Below are 8,529 nucleotides of genomic sequence, written 5' to 3'. Positions count from 1 at the left end.
TGTTCTTGAAGAATTATTACGGATTTGTTTCTCTTAATTATTATTATTTTTTTTTCTTTTCTTTGAAAGAAATATTCGTATTATTTTCCAATAATACGATCTTTAAAAACCTATTTAATAGAGACAAATTTCCGTGTCTTTCTATGTTTACAATAACGCACGAGTATTATTACCGTTAGCCTCTTTCTTTGTATCTACGATTTATGCTTTATAGTCGACATTTGCATAACTTGCCCGTTGGGTATCCTTGTTCCCGCTCGCGGATTTTAAAGCTCTTTCCGGCACTCGTCGGTTTTTGAACGAGAAGAGATTGTCATGGGTATTCATTCTCTCGATACCTCTCCCTTTTCTTTCTCTCTTCTTCTCTTTATTCTTTTTTCCTCTCTCTCTCTCTCTCTCTCTCTCTCTCTCTCTCACTCTCCTCGCGTTGTCCTTTTTATATCCTCTCGTATAAATATTTCTCACGAGAAAAAGCCGAACGTTATATTACGTACTTATTTATTCCTTTTCCGTGCAAATCCACGTTGATATTTTGATTGCTTTGTACTTACAAGTTGATGCAAGTAAAACGAAAGGAACTTTCCACGTTGGACAAGTGAGCATGCCACTAGAGTTTCCGCGTTTCGTAAAGGTAAGAAAACTACTTTTTAATTAGACTTTCTTCGTGATCGTCGTTGGAGTCCACACAGATGAACAGCGCACGCTTCTGTACACACGCTAAGTGTGACAAATATCTTAATCGCGAGATTCTCTTAACAAGTGGCAACGTAAATGATAAGTATCTTACGACCATTCGAGATTAAGAAATCACGCGAACCATGTACTCGTTATATTGATAATAATTACAACGTAAGTTACTAATATAAGAATTTTCAGTTTCACTGCTATTACTTTCTTCGTTTAGTAATGGAGGAAGAAGAGAAAGGAGCAAGTTCGAAAGGTGGAACTTCCTGTGAGTCGAGTTGAATCAAGTAAGTATCCTCTATCGATCGTCGTGTTCCAAAAGATAACGGTTACAAAGCCTTGTAACCCTTTAACTTCATTTTCATGAGTTTAAAACGAGCTTTGAAAAGAGATCCCTATCGTGCATAATGACCGGCAGCGAAGTACGCATTTAATAATTAACGATGCATCCACGTCGAGATAGAGTAAAGAAGAAACGAAAATCCATGTCGGCTAGCAAACAATACCTCTCATTATCGAGATGCTTAAATTAACTCTAACGAGTTTCAAATAGCAACAACAGCAACAAAAGCAACAGCAACAGTATTCGTGATTTTCAAAATGATAATTTAATAACCGGTCTCGAATGGTCCAGCGATGTCGGAATAATGGAAGGTAAAGAAAATAAAAAACGATTCGCGATCGGCTTTACTCTTAAAATAAACGGAATACCAACGTATATTTTACGTTAAAGGTAAATATCGAAATGTTTGTTTCGAAACTAGGTTAGATGTTTCTGTTATTTCACCAAAGAAAATATTATATTTTTGCAATGGAATTCGTTGGAGTTTTACGTAAGATAGTTCAGTTACTAAATAGTCAAAAATTTATAACGGATATTAAGAAAATTCATAGTCCTTATCAGAAAAAGTAATCTTGAATGAGTACATATTGTTGATTTTAAATTCGAGTTTATGGATTGTTAACAGTTTTCACTGATTAAACCTCGGTGCTATTAATGTCGCGATCACCGTGATTTTATTTTATAGGAAATAGTGGATTAGAAAAATCTGTGCACGGACGATTGCCATGTTCACTTTTGGAATGCGAAAACAAGCGGATTGCAATAAAATTTTGCTAGGTGTAACCACGCATGAGAGCAACATTTTAAAACATATGAGTATAACTATACATATATACATACATACCCATACATGTGTGTGTATATATATATAATACTCGAGTAAATTCGTAATAATAAAATTCATGGAAATATAATCTCACGGCTTGGATCGTTCGTTACGTCGCTACGCTCGATGCGGAACGAGAATTTCGATGCAACCGAGCCGTTGTAAAATTTTATTGCGCGTATGATCGTATGTGATAGAGTAAGAGAGAAAGAGAGAGAGAGAGAGAGATAGAGAGAGAAAGAGAGAAAGAAAAATAGAGGGGAAAATAGGAGTGAGGATTCAAAACCGACGTATATACGCGCCTTCGTTGCGACGTCCCCAACGGCCACGTGTTTCCCAATTTCCATTAACCGTAACACTCTCCAGTAACGTCGCTTGTCCGAGCCTTTCCGGATCGTGCCGACGGAGACACTGTTTCCGTCGCTTTCACCCCTTCTCACGATCACCCTTCACATTGACAATACACTCACGACATTCCATTATATATGTGTACTCGACGAACTTCTAATGAGAGTAAAGAGTGAGAGAGAGAGAGAGAGAAGGAGAGGAAGAGGGAACAATGAGAAAGAGAGAGAATCGATCGATCGATCGATCGGATCAGTCTCGTTATACGTACATCGATCGATCTCTCGTAGACGTCGGCCATGTGCCAGAACGTCGACGAGTTTTTATCGAAGCGTGATAAAAGGGACACCCCCACCACTTCATCTCATTTTCTTCTTTTTTCTTCCGTTAACCATCGACTTCGACTTATATACATGCATACTTGACGAGTACATATATACGAGCTCAACGAGAGACATAAAACTGACGTGGTAAGGAGCGAAAGAGATAGAGAAAAAGAAAGAAAGAGAAAGATAGATAGTTCGATCGATCTCGGACTGCAAGCCGACTGGTCAATGCTCACTCTCTCTCTTTCTCTCTCTCACTCTCTCTCTCTTTTTCTCTTTTTCTCTCTTTTTCTCTTTTTTCAATGTCTACGATAAATCTCGAAAAATCTCGCTTCGAACCCTTTTCACCTCTTGACCGTGGACCGTGGAAGAGTAATATCGAAGAATCGTACGAACGACAAATTACCTGTGCCTTCTTTTCCTTCTTATCACGCTTCATTCGTTCTTGATTTTCTATATACACTCGAAAGTGAAAAAGATTGTGCACGACTCACGTAATTCTTTTTCTTCCTTCTTTTTTATTTTCTGTTCGAAAGACGTTGTGACTTTATCCTTAAAAAGAAAGCTTTTTGTTTTTAAACTTCTTCTTCTTTTTTCTTTTTCTTCCTCTACTTTTTTCTACTTTACTCTTCCTCAGTTTTTTCTAAAGATAATACGCGGTATTCTAGATAATGAGACTCTTCTTTGTCTGTCTCTCTCTCTCTCTCACTCTCTGTCTCTCTCTCTCTCTCTCTCATAGTTTTGTCAGTTCCATTATTTCAAATTGCTATCTCAACGAATAAATCGTCTTTTCTCTCTGCGTACGAACGATATATGTACATTCATACGTAATAAATCGCTTGAGAGATATTCTAATTAGCGAGAAATAACCTTTCTCCGAAAAGGTAAAGGGAAACATAAACCAACGATAAACTACGATCGATGAGACTCGAAACGACGGTGAAGCAGCTTGTTTACGTGCGATATGCCATCGAGGCGTGTAACAGGTACGCGTAATATTAATGAGACGGATGGACATTTTGAGTGCGACGAGAACCGTGGCACGTGCTCAAAGTGGATGACAGCGAATGCCATTAGTGCTTGCGGATATAACGATAAACGTTGACTAAAATCACTCGACTAACGTGACGCGTGTTACTACTTTATCTCTATCTCTATCACTCTCTTTCTCTCTCTCTCTCGCTCTCTTTCTATTTATCTATTTATCTATCTATCTCACTCGAAAGAGAAGTATAGCGTCTGTGGAAGAGCACGTAAACGTTGCCGTTGCAAATCTACTTTAATGTTCGACTAGTCACCCTCGAGCGATCCTCAACCGACGTATTTTATTCCTTCATACGACATCTCTCAGGTTTTCAGTCGTAACGCGTCGCTTTAACTTTCACCGTTCAAGTGCAACCATATAGGTTAGCTATATCTTGGAAGAAAAAGAGATAGAGGAAGAAAGAAATGTATGTACATAGATGTGTGTATGCACGCGCGTGTGTATATATATATATATATTAATCTTCCGTCGTATCAGTAAGAATCAAAACTCAAAATGAACAGAATGAATTTGAAACGATGAAAAACGCTTTCGGCGGAGAAAATCGGACGGGATCGGTCTTCCCTTTTTTTTTTGCCATTGTTCGCGAAGATCGACCTCTCGATGCACTCCCAGAAACTACGTAACTTTCACCGTTCGAGCACGCCAAGGTGTGGAGGATCATGACCTTTTGACCCTGTCACCTTGTTATTCCACCGCTGCTATGAATATAGTCAATGAGAATAGTATCTACGTTGAAACTATTTCAATTTAGATTATTATCTTTTCGATATTTTTATCTTGTTAAAGTTTCTTACGAACGCCAAGTTTATCATTTATATTCGAGTATAATGATCAACTTATATGGTTATTCGGGAATATACCAACATTAATTATAATACTGCGAAATGACTAGAACAGTTAATCTTGTCTAACGTCAATAGATTGTCTCATTTAATTGTAAGTTTTATCTATTTTAATGAGAAACATATAAATCTTATATCCGGATTGTTTTCATTCTATCATCTATAATCGTCATGAGCGAACGATCGAAGACGATTGCAACAACTTTCACCATTCAAGTGCACAAGGATCGATAGGTCGTGAGATCTAGAAGCAAAGTCGTTTACCTCTTGGTCGTAATCAACTCAGACACCTATTGCGAACATAAGAAGCAGCCGTTTCTTAGTTTTGCGTATGGAATACATATCTTTCAATTCAACGCTTGTAGAGACGGTGAAAGGCCAAAGAGGCCTTCCCTACCTTCGCGAATATCTCGATTGCTTTTTATCCGTGGAGGATCGAGATTAAAGCCGTGCACACACGAGACAATAGTTTCGCGAGTGTATTACGCAGTTTTACTTATCTTGTGCATTAACTAAATGAAAAATAAAAAAACAACAGAAGAAAGAAAGAAAGAAAAGAGAGAGAGAGAGAGAGAGAGAGAGATTTTTGGCGAACGATTCTTTCAACTTCTTTCCCAAGTTTTATCGAGCTAGGCGTCTAAAGATCGTACGAAGTACGCACGACGTTTGTTAATAAAGCGATTGTTGCGTTAATGTACGACGAAAGAAAAAGAAAGGAAATAGAGAAATCATCTTCGGAATAGTAATTGATATTTATTGTGTCCTTACGATCATCAACGCAATCGATTTGATCATACATTTAAGTATAAAATACATTTCAAGTAGACGTGTTCGAGATATCTCTCGTTGTGCAACTTTCTGCGCTCGGAGATATGAGAGGAACCGAGGGTTCCTATTAATTGAGGAAAAACTCGTTCGGAGAAATGGTCGCAGGCCGTACGAAAATTTCGATACCCCTTTTATTGCGTCCCACTAAATATAAAAGAGCCGAATAGTGGTAATGCTGGTGGGTGATGGTAGTGGTAGTAGTAGTAAGGGATGGAAGATCCATGGTGTAGGATTTTTTTCGCGTCGCGTAACTTTATTGTACAATCGATTGCGTAAGGGTCCTCTCTCGTAAAAAGCGACCTGGACGCTTAACGATCAAACGTGGCCACAATTACGCACTTTTACATACGACGATCAACGGTGAACACCATCCACATGGATTTTAATCGTTAGTTTATTGATATAAAAAAACAAATAAAAAAAATAAAAATAAATAAATAAATAAATCGACAAAACGAAGAAGAAAAGAAAGAGAAAGATAATCGCGTGAATTTCGTTCCTTTTTTTCTCTCTTTCTTTTCTTTTTCTTCTTTTTGTTTCTTTCTTTCTTTTTTTTTTCTCTCTAGATTCGGCAAACAAGCAACAAAGTTTCCTTCGGAGGGAACATTAAAAGATTATCATCGTGATGAATCATCTCGTTTGTTGTTACCCAGCAATGAGGTCGCACAATTTCCACATCGTCGTCGTCATCTTCATCGTATTCGTTGTCGTCCTCATCCTCGATTTTGACAGAGAACAAGTGTATATAATTTTCATCTAATGGTTGGGAAAAATCGCGACCCTTTAAACAAAGGAAAATTTTGGATGGATTGGCCCTAGAAGAACGAACAATTGGACGATGTTATGGTAGAAGCAGTCAAAGGCGATAGAGGAAGAAGAGAAAGAAGAAGGGAAAGAAGAAGAGAGAGTATCGCGACTAGGAAGATTTTTGATGAGATGCGATACATCGATGACGACGAGGATGATGATGATCATGATGATGATAATAGCGATGGCATAATAGTAGTGATACTAGTAGTGTTGTGTTGGTGATGGTAGTGATGGTGGTGGTGGTGGTGGTGGTGGTGGTGGTGGTGGTGGTGGTGGTGATGGTGATGGTGATGGCGAGATAGTGGTGGTAGTACGAAAGTTAAACTTTGTGAAGTAGAAGGAAGAAGACAAAATCATGGAGAGACAAGAAGGGCGGGGATCAAGCTGAAGAAAGGCGAGAGAGCTATAAAAGAGGCACCGCTCTCGACGATGGGCATCAAACACCTCGACATGAAGGTACGTACAAGAGACGGGTTCGTGCGTGAGCTCGATTTTTCGTTTCTCTTTCTCTCTCTATCTCTCTCTCACACACATACACTCTCTATCTTTCTTTCTTTCTCTCATTCTTTATCTTTTTCTTTTACTTACTCTTGCTCTTATTCGGCGATCATTACTCACTCTCATTCTACCTAAATTCTCTCTACTTTTCTCTTCTATTTTCATTCTATCCCTCATCGGTTCTTCTCGAGACGGCAAGGATGATGATGAAGAGAGAGAGAGAGAGAGAGAGAGAGAGAGAGAGAGAGAGAGAGAAAGTGGGAAAGAAAAAGAGAGTGTGTGTGTGTATTTAGTGTGGGAAAGACATACTCACGCATTTTTTTGATTCTCCTTACAGGTGTTCGTAATTACGCTCCTATTGGCGTGCATCGCTACCGCCTATGGTGAGTACGATATTCAATGGATTATTTTTTTTTCTCGCGTCATTTTCCTCTTTATTTTCTTTATTTTTTTCTTTCATTTTTTTCTTTTCTTTCATTTTATTTTTTGCGTTCCCGATGATGATGGTAGCACACTGATGAGAGATCTCGGATCAAAATATTGCAATTTGTGTTAAAAGGATGATGTTTGAACGATCAAATTGAACAATTGAAATTAATATACAGTGACCTGTGAACTCTTTGATTCGTATCGAAGAATTCGTAAATCAGTAAAAAGTTAATTAATTCATTTTTATTCGAAATATGTAGGTTAACGTGAGAGAAATAATCAACGATTAACGAAATCGAATTTATTATCCAATGAATTGTTAACTTGATCGTCCGTCTCGATCGAATGAGCATAAGCACGCTTAATAGTAAGCGATCGTACAGGATTAAACAGACTCGTTCGCCGCTAATCCTACAGAATGAATGCGAATCGTTGTACCTGTCGGCGAGTAATGCAAACGTGTAATGCGTAACTCGTAGTAACGAAGCGAATTATGATACGATATGAAGCTAATTAACGAAAATGACAAGACGATCGAAATTTAAGCGATTACTCTCTCTTTCTCTCTTTTTCCTTTTTATTTTCTCGTTTCATTTTTATTTTTAATATTTCTGTTTTTTTTCCATATCCGTTACCTTATATCTTTATAATGTATTTCTTTCAAAAACTGTTTACGTTTTCTCTTCGCGCGTTTAAGGAGAAGAAGAAAAAAAAAAAAGAAAAAGAAAAGAAACCCGCATTACTTTCGCGTTCAAAATTCTATGACATTTTAAAATGTATTTCGAAAGAAAGAAATTTCTTTCGTGAAAGACGCATCGGAAACTCGTTGACTCGTCCAACGGCACCGGTTTGCACTATACGAGGAGAATGAAAGTCGGCGTTGTATCGTAATCGTTTCTTATTTCTTCCTCTCTCCGTCAACAGGCGGTTACATAAGCAGCGGAGGTTGGTCCGGCGGCGGTGGCGGCTGGTCTGGAGGCGGTGGAGGCTGGTCTGGAGGCGGTGGAGGCTGGTCTGGCGGTGGCGGAGGAAGTGGTTGGAAATATGGAGGAGGTGGCGGCGGTGGCGGCGGCGGTGGTGGAGGTGGAAAAATCATCAAAGTGATCACCATTAGCGGTGGTGGCGGTGGATGGCCAAGCGGTGGTGGTGGTGGAGGAGGAGGATGGAAATACGGAGGAGGTGGTGGCGGTGGAGGCGGCGGATGGAAATTAGGAGGAGGTGGTGGTGGATGGTCCGGAGGTGGTGGCGGATGGTCCGGAGGTGGCGGTGGAGGTAATCATTAAGAAATATTCATTTCTTATGAATTTCCATAGTGACTTTCACCGATAAATCTATACGTAGAGAATTTATTAATAATTCATAGATTTTTTTTTCTGGTCTTTCTTTCTTTCTTTTTTATTCTTTAAATTTATTTTTATCTTTGACCTTTTTTCAACACTTCAAGAATTATATAACAAAATCTTGCACATTCAAATAATTTCCTGATATATTAGCGGTTAGATATATTAAGACGAGAAAAAAAAAATGAGATGTGTCAATTAATAAATATA

General features: G+C 38.5%; 1 long non-coding RNA gene across 1 annotated transcript; it reads left to right on the top strand.

The window, feature by feature from the left end:
- The first annotated feature begins 6,277 nt into the window (after positions 1-6,277).
- Positions 6,278-8,006, top strand: LOC124424089. The gene is made up of 3 exons (XR_006942225.1): positions 6,278-6,508; positions 6,888-6,933; positions 7,904-8,006. It is a non-coding gene; the product is annotated as an uncharacterized LOC124424089 (long non-coding RNA).
- Positions 8,007-8,529: the final 523 nt, after the last annotated feature.

Source organism: Vespa crabro, chromosome 5, assembly GCF_910589235.1.
Source record: "Vespa crabro chromosome 5, iyVesCrab1.2, whole genome shotgun sequence".
NCBI lineage: Eukaryota > Metazoa > Arthropoda > Insecta > Hymenoptera > Vespidae > Vespa > Vespa crabro.
This window is presented reverse-complemented; position numbering and strand designations above follow the sequence as displayed.